Below are 12,544 nucleotides of genomic sequence, written 5' to 3' on the forward strand. Positions count from 1 at the left end.
TCCATGTGTCCAATCAGTTCATTCTTCCAAGGAAAATCTAAGCGAACCCTGATGATTATTTATAGAACTAAGCTGTACTTAATAGCCCAGATGAAAACTTTTTAATCACCCAATTTAGAATTCCATGGTTCTAGTGTATGTAGATATATCTGACCTCAGACATTGACTAGCTGTGTGATCTCAGACAAGTCACTTTGTTTGTCTAGGACAGGGGGAGAAGGTGGCTAGGTGACTCTCTGGATAGAGCACTGTGTCTGAAGTCAGGAAGACCTGATTTCAAGTTCGGCTGCAGACACTTTCTAGCTGTGTGACCCTGGGTAACTCATTTAACTTCTTTTTACTTAATCCACTGGAGAAGAAAATAGCAAACCAGTATTTTTGCCCAAAAAACCCCCATAGATATTATGGTCCATGGGGTCGTGAAGAGTCACATACAACTGAACCACAGCAACCACATAGATAGAATGTGAATTATAAAACCCTTCATGGTCATATCCTCTATGTATAATCTGATCTCAAGTATTGATATGTCCACAGAAAATGGGAATAAACAGTTTCGCAAACTACCATAATCAATTGGAGGATGAGATGAGAAGGAATAGAAAAATAAGATTATATTATGTTTTTTGTTTGTTTTTATAGCTCTGTCATAACCTTTGTTCTGTTTCATGGATTCCTTTGGCAATGTGGTAAATACTATGCACCTCTTTTCAAAATAATGTCTTTAAACACATAAAATAATGCACATAGGGTTAAAAAGGAAGCCATATATATTAGAATACAGACATAAAAATGTTTTTTAAACACACAGTCATGGATGCCAAGTTAAGAACGCTTGGTCCAAACAGATAGAGTAAAGGCAAAGGGGAAAAGAAGAATGAATTTCTTCTATACTTGGCTTCTCAACCATGGGAGTTAGTCCATTACCATTTAGGGCCTTCCTCCAAATGAATGTAGAGGAGATCTAGGCAGTGAGTGAAAGAGAAATATCAAAGATGATCCCAAGTTTATTAACCTGATGACTTGAAGGATGATAGAGTCCTCAACAGAAGTGTGCGTATGTTCGTCCTTTGTTGCCGAAGAAGACCATGCCATCAGAAATAATGACATGACTTGCACTTGACTTTGTTTTGAGTGAGGGAGGGCTGTGCAGGTCACCAGCCTCACTTCTCCTCCAGAGCCATCTGAATCCAGTGACTAGATATTCATCAGGATTAGTGGAGATGACCCAGGATGAGACAATTGGGGTTAAGTGTCTTGCCCAAGGTCACACAGCTAGTGAGTGTCAAATGTCTGAGGTGAGATTTGAACTCAGGTCCTCCTGACTCCTGCACTGGTGCTCTATCCACTGCACCACCTAGCCGCCCCTCAACAGAGTAGGAGAAGGGGTGGCTTTAGAAAGAAAAATAACTGGATTATTTTTTAGATAGGTTGAGTTTCAGTTGTCCATGAAGTTACCAGATATACTGGAAATTCAGAAACCAACTTTAATGTTTAAAAGACAAATACAAAAAATTGAAGTAGTAGCAGTTAATAGAGGATGAATTAGAAAGTGAGGTTTGCTAGTGTCCAGTCAGAGAATGATTCTGGTGAAGAAAGCTAAGAACAACAAAAAGGTATTTTTTCCCCCAATGTTTATTTTTAGTCACTTTGGGGAAAGAAGGAAAATCAATGAAGGGAGTGGTCTAGTGGATGGGATGATGATAACTGATGATAGAGAAATAGAATTACTTCTCTTTTCTCTTCTTTAGACTGGGCAAGAGAGAATAAAAATTACCAGAGGGAATGAATATCTCAAATGAGAAAGAAGATAGTGACATTGCTGAGTTCAAGTTATCTTGTCAATATATCTACGGAAAGATAGAACTGGTAACATATTACTTAAGTGGATGGTAAACAGTTTATGAATAAACAAGAAATAGAGTGAAATTAGGTGTAAAATGGATGATTTCAATTACACAATAACAACAATATTGTTTTAAGAATAACTTTGAGCGAATAAGTTATTTTGACTATCATATTAACTATAAAGGACATGTAAAGAAAGATGCTATCTGCATCCAGAGAAAGAACTGATTAGTAGGTATAGAAAAATTTTATAAATATATACCTATTTGTATCTAGTGATAGCCATCTTTATGGTGGGGAAGGGTTGGAGGGAGGGAAGAAAAAAAGAAATTTTCATGAAAATTTTGTTGTGTATTTGAAAGGCATGGCAAGTTGTACATAGTAGATTTGTAGTTTCATGTATAGTTATCTTTTTTATTGTACTGTGTTATGGAAATGCTTGTTTTAGCCTACAAATTAAAAATAATTTTTTTAAAAAGGATAACTACAACCTTTGCTACTTGAAAGAACTGATGGAAAAAATAAGCCACTCTAAATTATGCTTGACAGGATTTGGGGAATGGTAGAGATACCACAGGGCTAGAGAAGGGCAAATGTCTCAGTTTTCCAAAAAGGAAACGGAATGGTATCTACAATGTATAGACCAGTGAACTTAATTTCTATTCCTCGTAAAATTCCAAAATGTGTTGTTAAAGAGATGGTTATTGAAAATCTAGAAAAGGAAGTGATCACAAAGATCCAAGATGGTCTCATCAAGCGGTGATCATGCCTACTTTCTTTATTTTTCCAATGTCTCTTCTCTCACTTGAATTCTGGCACAATTTTAGTATCTTCTAGTATCGAATTTCCAAAAAGTAGGAGTTCAAAATTATGTTGAACCTTCATTTTCAGCCAGCCATTTATTTGAAAATTATGTTAGCATAGAAATGGAGGAAACATCGTAAGAATTGCCAGATCCCATAATGAATACCACACCAGAAAATTGAAAGAGTAAGAGAAAAATGTTATTCTAAATCATCCCAACCTTGCCAAATGTGGCCACTTTGAGTCATTGTGCTTTATATGTCATTGAATGCTAGTCCACAGTTTACAAACCATAAGTAAGAACAAATTCCCGTCCATCATCTTGAAATATTCTTTTCCAGAGTATGAGGCTATTTTATTGGCTACCCTATCTAGAGAAACTAAAACAACAATCAGGTTTATTGCCCAATTATCCCTTTCTCTATTTCCAATATGTATTTTTATTAAGTAATGTTACTTATTGAATAAAAACTGAGACACTATAGTAGAAGAGCCAAGGACAAAGAGGAATTTTTATTTTGTTGAGCTTTACTAAGTTACCATTGAATTATAGATATATAAAGTCTGTGGATTCACCAATTAAATACAATTTCATTCTTTCCTCTCAAAATATTGCATTCAGAATCTAAAGCTTTTCAAAGTTAGCTATCCAAAACAATACAGTGTTAATTGTAGCAAAAAGCTGGATTTCAGAGGCTAACTTTGCAGCAGGCAAATTCATATGACTTAGAGGTGTTTATGTAGCAGAAGTTCTCTTCACTGAGGTTTTTTATTAGGGAATTATCCTCTGTTCTCTGAAGAATATCATCCAGCAAATGTGCCACAATTTCAGCATCTTATTAAAGACTCACTGTGCATGTCAAAGAAAGGTCAAAGGGAAAATGAAATTTTGTGAAGCACTTTTGTGCATGTGTGTACTTTTGAAAAGTAGAATAAATCAATCATTTTTTTTAAAGAAGAGATTATCCTGCATTAATCTTATTTTCTTTTTTGAAAAGGTTTCATGACATAGAGGGGGAAAGCACTGTTTCTGGAGTTAGAGAGAGAGAGAGATTGAAAAAGAGACAGAGACAGACAGAGAAAGAGAGAGGCAGAGACAGAGACAGATGGAGAGATGGGGGAGGAGAGGCAGAGTGAGACAGAGAAATAAAGGAGAAAGAGGAAGAGAAGATGATGAAGGTGATAATGATGAAGAAGAAAAAGGAGGAGGAAGAGGAGGAGAGTACAGTTCCAAATCTAGCATTCTATGCACTATGCCAACTAGCTGCCTCAAGAGCTGGATCAAAGGAAAGAACACAGTAACAGGAGGCAGCCCCATCCCAAATACAGATTACCTAGGAGGCTAAGAGATCATGGGCCTGCCCAGTGGGGCCCAGAGCTCAGAGCTTATACCCTAGAGGCCTGTGGGTAGAAAGGAAGTCAGAGGAGCAGGGATTGCCCATTTACTATGTCCACAGAGTTCTGGCTCAGTAGCCATTTAAAAGTATCCTCATTAGAGATAAGAAATGGTCAGAGAATATCTAGCCCTGCTCTGAAATGGAGGGAAGGGCCCCTCTATAATGTATCTCCAAGAAGGGGATTGCACATATAGAAGGACTTTATATGTAAACTGTTATTACTGTAAAGATTACATTTTGTTGTTCAGTCATTTTTAGTCATGTCTGACTCTTCATGACCCCATTTGGGGTTTTTTGGGCAGATATTGGAGCAGTTTGCCATTTCCTCCTCCATTTTCTTTGTTTAGAACTGAAAGAAACTTTAGAAATACTTTAGTCCATTGCTAAGTTTTACAAATAAGAAAAATGAGACTCAGAGTAGATAAATGACTGGCCTAATGTCACATTCATTATTATTCACTCTTTGTGTGAACTTGAACAAGTCAAGTAAGCTTCCTAGTCTTCAGCTTCCTTGACTGTAAAATGAATGGGTTGGGCTCTGTGACCTTTAAGGTCCTCCAGATGCAAATTTGGGTTCTTACATTGTTAAATTGGGGGAAAGTTATAGATATGGTATACATAGATTTTACTAAGATATTTGATAAAGACACTCATGGTATTCTTGTGGAAAAGATAGAATCAATTAGGTAGATTTAGAACAGGTTGATTAATTCAACCTAAAGAGTCAATGGTTCCATGGTAACTTGGAAAGAGTAGTCCAATGGCATTTCTAAAGGATCTGTATTTGATCTCATGTTGTTTAATATTTTTGTTCATGACTTGAAAAATGGCATGATTTTTGCCTTTCTTTGTATCCCCAAGTGCTTGGCATAGTGCCTGTTATGTAATAGGCACTTAGTAAATGCTGCTGGTTGACTGACTCATTGAGATAGGATGCTTATAAAATGTATGGGCAATACAAATCTGAGAAGGAAAGCTAGGCCACTATATGACAGTCAGGATTCAAAAAGACATTAAGAGATTAACACATTAATATGAATATAATTTACACAAATTAGGTTAAAAATTTATTTTAGAAATACAGGATGAGGGAAACGTGATTAGACTCTGGTTTTGCCTGAAAGAGATATGATGGTTTTAATGAAATGAAATGAGTCAACCCTGTGATATAACAGCCAAAAAAACCTAATGTAATATAGACTACTATACTGTACTGCTATATGTAATGAGAAAAACCTCTCTGCACAAACACCCAGATCTACCTTTGGCTAGAGGACAAACCTGAAACTCTTTGGGGCTTCTACTGAAGCTTCTGCTGACCTGACTACTGGTGTACCAATATATGTGACAATATCCCTGCCACTATCATTCAGGCTGTCTTACCCTTTCTGTCTCCTACCTCAGGCAACAACTCTTTTTCAAGGAATCTTATGATAACGTGTTACAAGAATGGAAAAGTTTGAGATGGGGACATATATAGATGCAGTAATCTGTTCTACTTGTTTCCCTGTTTGGTGTATTTTGTGTGTTCAAGCCTACCTTTGTCGTTTCAGAAAAGTGAAGTTCATCTTCCTTCATTTTTATACTCCTCTCACTCATCCCAATAATGAGAAATAGTAATTTTTCTACCTTCCCTTCTTCCCTCCTTTCTACACTTAACATATATATACATATATATATTATCCTTCCCTTTATTTTCTTCAAATCTACACTTTCTACACTCAATATATGTATATATGTATGTATATATATTATCCTTCCTTCCCTTTATTTTCTTCAAATCCACAGGACAGACTCAATCCACCCCTAGTTCTTTTATTTTTCTTTTATCACTACCTCAATGTCTTTGGAAGACATTAAGGTAATGAAGGGGCACTTGTTTTCTTCTTTCTGTATTAGAATGTTAGTAATACAACCTTAGATAGCCCTTTCCAATTGTTCAAATTAATTTACCTTTATAGGTTTTCCTTTATTCTTGTATTAGTATTTCAAAATTCTTGCTCAGCTCTGGTCTTTTCATCAGAAATGCTTAAAAGCCTTTTTTCATTAAAGGTCCATTTCCCCCCCTGCAGCATTGTATTTAGTTTTGCTGGATAAGTTATTCTTGATTGGAGTCCTATCTCTTTTGCCTTTTGGATTATTGTATCTCAAGATTTCCTCTCTTTTATGGTAGAAGCCATCAGGTCTTGTATGATGCTGGCTCTGGTTCCTTGGTATTTGAATTACTTCTTTCTTAATGCTTGCAATATTATTTTCTTTGATGTGGGAACTCTGGAATTTAGCTATGACACTCTTAGAACCTTTCCTTTTGGAAATTTCTTTCAGGAGATCATCGGTGAATTCTTTCTATCTTTACCTTACACTCTGATTCTAATAGATCTGGGCAGTTTTCATTTATAAGTTCATAGGATATAATGTACCTACTTTTTAGTATAGTTTTTAGGGAGCCCAGTGATTCTAAAATTCCCTCTCTTTGATCCGTTTTCTAGGTCAGCTGTTTGTCATATCATTTTTCCTATTTTTACAATCTTTTGACTGTTCTAAAAGTTCTTATAATCCTACAGATCTATTGATTTGTGTTTTGTCTATACTGCTTTTTTTTAGGGAGTCTGTTACATGGGTAAGATTTATTCTCTTTTAGAGAAAATTCTCTTTCCTTCAGAACTTTTATTTCATTTTTATCTCTTTATTTCTTCTACGTATTCATGTAGCACATGTGGGAAATCCATTTTTTCTTTTGAATTTCTGCTTGAAGTTGTTATGGAGCTACCTTCTCTTTTGGAGAAGGGAGATGTCTATAGTAATTTTTGTTATTGGTCAGTGTTTTATTTCTCCAGCCTTAGTTCCTGAATTGACTTTTTGAAAGATTTTCAATGCAACTTTATTTGCATAATCTGAATTAATTCAGAGTGCAGTTGTTAACTATGAACTAGCACAAGACTGCTTGCCAGGAGTCTGAAAGTATGAGCCTGATTCCATAAACACAATTCAAGATTTCTTTCTTCAGGGAGTGCCATTACCTGTGAGGGGATCTTGAGGAGGGAAAAGTGGTCCTACATGCCAACTGGAAATAATACTACCTTCCAAGAAACAAAACAATTCTTCTATGCTTCCCTGAGCTTGGGTCAACTTAAACTGGCTCTGGGTCAGATAATGCTTATCTAGACCTCCAATCCCATTACTTAGGGGAAAGGTGATATGAAGTTCATGAATATCATGACAAGCCTGTTAGAGCTTGTCTTGCAGGCTCCTTGGGAGATCTTGGACTTTTGGCATGAGGTCTAGGAAGGCTCATTGTAATTTCAGGGCCATGTTCAGAGTCTGGATTTCCAGAGCTATGTATCACCATCCACATTTTCAGACTGGTTCTTACTCCACTTGATCCACAGCTCAAAGAAGGCCTTATGGTAATTCTGCCGATCCTCAGAATTTTGCTTGCTTTGATAAGTCAATTCAATTGCTTCATAGAGCTGGTACAAGAGTTTTCTGATGTTGTTCTTGGCAAGTCTGATATTTTCCAATGCATGCTTACATGCCTGGGGCTGCAGGTTGCTTGGCAGAGAACCTAGTGACATGAAGTAGCCTTTGTCTCTTTTTTTTTTGTCAGACTCTTCCCCTTTCTCTCTCTCTCTCTGTCTTTGTCTCTGTCTCTCTCTCTCTGTTTCTCTCTGTCTGTCTGTCTGTCTCTGTCTCTGTCTGTCTCTGTCTCTGTCTCTGTCTCTGTCTCTCTCTCTCTCTCTCTCTCTCTCTCTCTCTGTCTCTCTGTATGTTTGTAGGGCCATGGTAAAAAAAAATATTTGACCCTGTCTGATCTTGTCCTTGGCTACATGGATTTCTGAACTGATCTCTATTTCATAGGGTTTAGGCCTCCTTCATCTCTGAGGTCCAGAGTATTGGATCTTTAGAGCCTTCTATGGTATCTCAGAACAAAGTGTTGGGGACCTTAGAGTCTCTGGGCTCAGGGTAAAATGATCTGTTAATTAGACCACACCAGAAATCATTGTTTGTTGGGGCTTTTAAGGCTATCACCATGGAACTTTCTGACCAAACTGGGTTTTGTCTTTTGTTTTTGTTTTTGAGGGGAATCCTGTACTCTTGTTTCTTCTAGGCAAAGAGCCTTGTAGGCTGCACGTTTCTGCATCTGTCTCTGATCCTACTGGAAGGCTGTGGGCTTGTCAGTCTGATCTTGCCCTACCTTTGCTAACTATTTCCCTTCCTATTGTTTATCGATTTCTGGCTGGTTTTTTTGGTGCAGTTCTGGTAGTAAAATAAGTGATTTACCATAATTTCTTATTGGATTTCACAATCATTATTTGCTGTGGGACAAATTTCAGGTTTTTTTTTTTTACCAGATTAAGTATACAAGAGCTGGTAATTTGCCTAATTTCAGGCAGGCTAAAAGTCAAAATAATGCTTCCTGAGAGAACAGGCTTATTTTTTGTTGTTTAAAGTTTGGTCTTCTGTACATTTAAATATTTTCTTTGTCTGTTAAGCAGGCAAAATACTATAAATGTGGAGTAATTTGGCCCCCAAAAAGGTGGAGGTAAGAGTGATTGACAGCTAACTACCCATCTTCTCATCAATTCAGCATAAAGCACATACCATTGTTAGGCATATACCTTTAAAAAACAAAACAAAAAATCCTTTAAAGCTGTTTTTCTCCTATCCTCTTCCCTTCTTTCTTCATTGTTTTCTCCCTATTCTGTTCTCAGGAAGTAGGAAGATGAATGCCTATACTTCTGGTCTCCTTATTTCTAATTTCAAATTAATGTTTTTAGTTTTCCAAAGCATTTTCACACCCATAATTTCATTTATTGAATGAATAGCACAAGGCATTGTTTTTCTTTGTAACTGAGTCTGGCTTCAATTGTAAGCTTCTAGAGGAAGTAATTTCCATCTGTTTTGGAGTTCTATACTTGCTTGGTAGGTCTAGAGTCCCAGGGATTCTTACTGTTTTTTGTGTCTCCCCTGTGGCAGCTTGTTGAAGCCTGTGTACCTCTTCTCAGAATAATGTTTTAAAGTGCACAGATGAAATACATAAGATTCATTGTGTTGGTGCTTCTGCTTCAAACATTGCTATCCTCATTGGATAAATAAGAAAACTGAAGCTTAGAGACATTAATTAACTTGCCCAGAGTCACATAACTAGTAAATGCTATACCAAAAACTCATTACCTTTTCCCCAAAACTCTCCTCTTTTCCAAACCTACCTATCTCTGACAAAACAATCAAATGTTTATCAAGTTGAATATTGGTTGATTGAAAAGAAAACCAGTCATACTGAAATACAGTTATTAATTTAAAAAAAACCCAAAGTAACAGATCCCAAGTTAAGAACTCCTAGTAGACAGAGTCAGGCCAGAGAATCCCACTTCAGTCTGGCTTAGTGGCCTAAGCTCATCTCCGGTAGACATATGTGTGTATTTGTTTGTGTGTGTGTACATATACCATACATATATCTTTCAGTAGCAACAGTTATATAATGCTTACTATGCGGAAGGCACTATGTTAAGTGCTTTACAATTATCTCATTTTATGCTCGCAAGAACCATGAGAGATGGCTGCTGTTATTATCCCTATTTACAGATGAGGATACTAAGGCAAACAGAGATTAAGTGACTTATCCAGGCCACATAGCTAATGAGTGTCTGAAGACAAATTTGAACTCAGGTCTTCTTGACTAGCTTCAAGCTATCCTGAGGTCTAACCGGGAACACAGACCTGTCCTGGCATAGGACTGGAGGATATGTATGGGTAGCTCCTGATTCCCTTATGTCCTTCAGAATAGGGAGGATCTTGACCCAAATTCAAATTTCTGATGTCATTCCTGAGTAAAGCAGATCTTTCCAAACCTATCCTGGTATGGTCTTACCACCACCGGCTTTCAGGGATAAATAAAGGAATGCATCTGAATCTTGGGCAAATCTTACAAAACCATGCCACTGAGATAGGGTGATAGAGTGGAGAGAACTCTGGACTCTTGAGTCAGAATATCTGGGTTCCACATCCCAGCTCTGATACTTGTCATATAACCCTGGGCAAATCACTTCATCACTCTGAGTTTCAGTTTCATTATTCATAAAATAGGAGTAACAGTAGATTCACTACCTCTCTCACAAGGATAGGTATTATGAGGAAAGCACTTTGTATATAAAAAAGCACTATGTAGAACTTGGTATTATTATTTTATCCAGGGATTGTTTCACTTTTCTTTTTATACTCTCAACACTCAGCCCAGTATTAGGCACATAGCAAGTACCTAATAAATGTTTGTTGATTGATTGGTAGACATCCAGAGAAAAAAAGCTAGAAATTGAACAATCTCCAGTCTTCCTTCACTATCCTTGCAGCTTAGAGAACATTGCTGCCAAATAGAAGGAATTGATGTTGGCCCATGGCATTGAAGGGAAGCTTTGCAGTTCAAATGCCAGCCTTGTTCTCTGGGAATCAGGCCTCCCAAGATTTTCATCTGGGAACTTTCAACAAACTTTCAAGCTTCTAAAGAAAAAAGAAGTTTCAAAAGGCTTCATTTTGACATGAATTCTATTTTTAAAGCTGTGATTATGGATTGAGTTATAGTAGTGAAACTTTATCATTAAGTGAATTCTTTACCACACAGAGAAATACCAGATGCCCAAATAAAATAATAATATTATTATTCTCTTGAGACTGAACTTCTGGTAAACCAGAGTAGTCTTAACAGAACAACTGGGTGTCTCCCTACTCTAATCCCATTCTCACTCCTTCTACCCACCTCAGTAACTACAGGAAATCTAGTACAGACCTTTTTTTTCTAAAATTCAGTGACTTTGTTGAGGGCAAAGAGTTGAGGATGACTGAGGTTATGAACTTAGGTGACTTCATTTGATCCTTACAATGACCCTGAGAGCTAGATACTATTATCATCCCCATTTTACAGGTGAGGAAACTGAGGCAAACAGTGGTTAAGTGACTTCCCAAGGTCACCCAGCTAATTGCTGTCTGAGACTGGATTTGAACTCAGGATTTCCTTGGACTCCAGGATCCAATGAGATAATACTTAAAAAGGGCTTGGGATAGTGCCTTACACCTAGTAGGTGCTCTATAAATGCTAGCTACTGTTATCTGACAGAGATAGGTAGGTTAGGAAGAGAGGAGGGTTTAGGGGAGAAACATCATTAGCTCTTTTACAGCATTTATTAGTTATATGACTTTGGTTAAGTTATTTTATCCAGTGAGGATAGCAATATTTTCAGTAGCAGCATTAACACAATCAAAACTTTTTACAAAATCAGACCTATAATTTTATTAGTATAGGGAACTTCCATTGAGGCAATGCCCTCTACTCACACAGAACAGCACCTATTCTCCAACTTAGAGTCTTAAAGAGTTCCCGGGTACCCTGAGAGGTAAAGTTATATTCCAAGGGTGTCTACACCAAGCTTGAAATTAGGTCTTCCTGACCCCAGTGCTGGTTCTCTATCTATTACCCCTCAATCAAACCTTTTATTTAGATACTAGAGAGATCACTTTTTAGCTTATAGTAAAATTAGTTATAGTGAAATCAATTAACATTTATACAGCACCTACTTTGTGCCAGGCATTGTGCTAAGTGTCTTACAAGTATTATCTCATTTGATCCTCACAATAACCTGGGAGGTAGGTGCTGTTATTATTCCCATTTTACAGATGAGGAAACTGTGGCAAACAGTGTTTAAGTAACTTCCCAAGGTCACACAGCTAGTAAGTACCTGAGGCTGGACTTGAACTCAGATATTCCTGACTACAGGTCCAGAGATCTATCCACTAAGTTAGCTATTTTATTTCTTGGAGTTCAAAACAAAGAATCACAGACTTTGTAGAAGTGAACATTTTAGAACTGAAGGAAACTTCCTCTTTTTTCTTTCTTCTTCTCTTTTCTTCTTTCTTTGCCTCTCCGCTTTCTCTGTCTCTCTCTGCTTCTCCCCCCATCTCTCCATCTGTCTTTTTCTCTCTGTCTCTGTCTATTTCAGCTTCTAGCACAATACCTTATACGCAATAGACTAATTAACAATTTCTCAATTCATTGATTGAATGAAAACTGGATTAGCCAGACAATCATAGTCAAAAGTAGCATAATTGGTAGTAGGTGTGAGATGGAATTTCAGAGTTGTTTTAATTTGTATTGAATTATTAGTGATTTAGAGTATTTTTTTCACATGGTTATTTATAACTTAGATTTCTCCCTCTATAAACAATCTATTCATATCCTTTGAACATTTATCAGTAGGGAAATGGCTCATAAAATTTGAAGCAGTTCCTGATGTATCATAGAAATGAAACTATTATCAAATAAACTTCCTACAACGATTCCTCCCCCCCCCCCAAATAGCATAGTAATCCAGTTTGTTTCTTTCTGTATCTGCAGCAGATGACAAATCAAAGGTTAGAATATCATAAGATGGTACTTAGCAAAGGGCAGGATGCTCTTCATAATGTCCTGAGATGAGTCTGAAATGGCAAAACTTGTTGCACAA

Source organism: Notamacropus eugenii, chromosome 5, assembly GCF_028372415.1.
Source record: "Notamacropus eugenii isolate mMacEug1 chromosome 5, mMacEug1.pri_v2, whole genome shotgun sequence".
Classification (NCBI taxonomy): Eukaryota; Metazoa; Chordata; class Mammalia; order Diprotodontia; family Macropodidae; genus Notamacropus; species Notamacropus eugenii.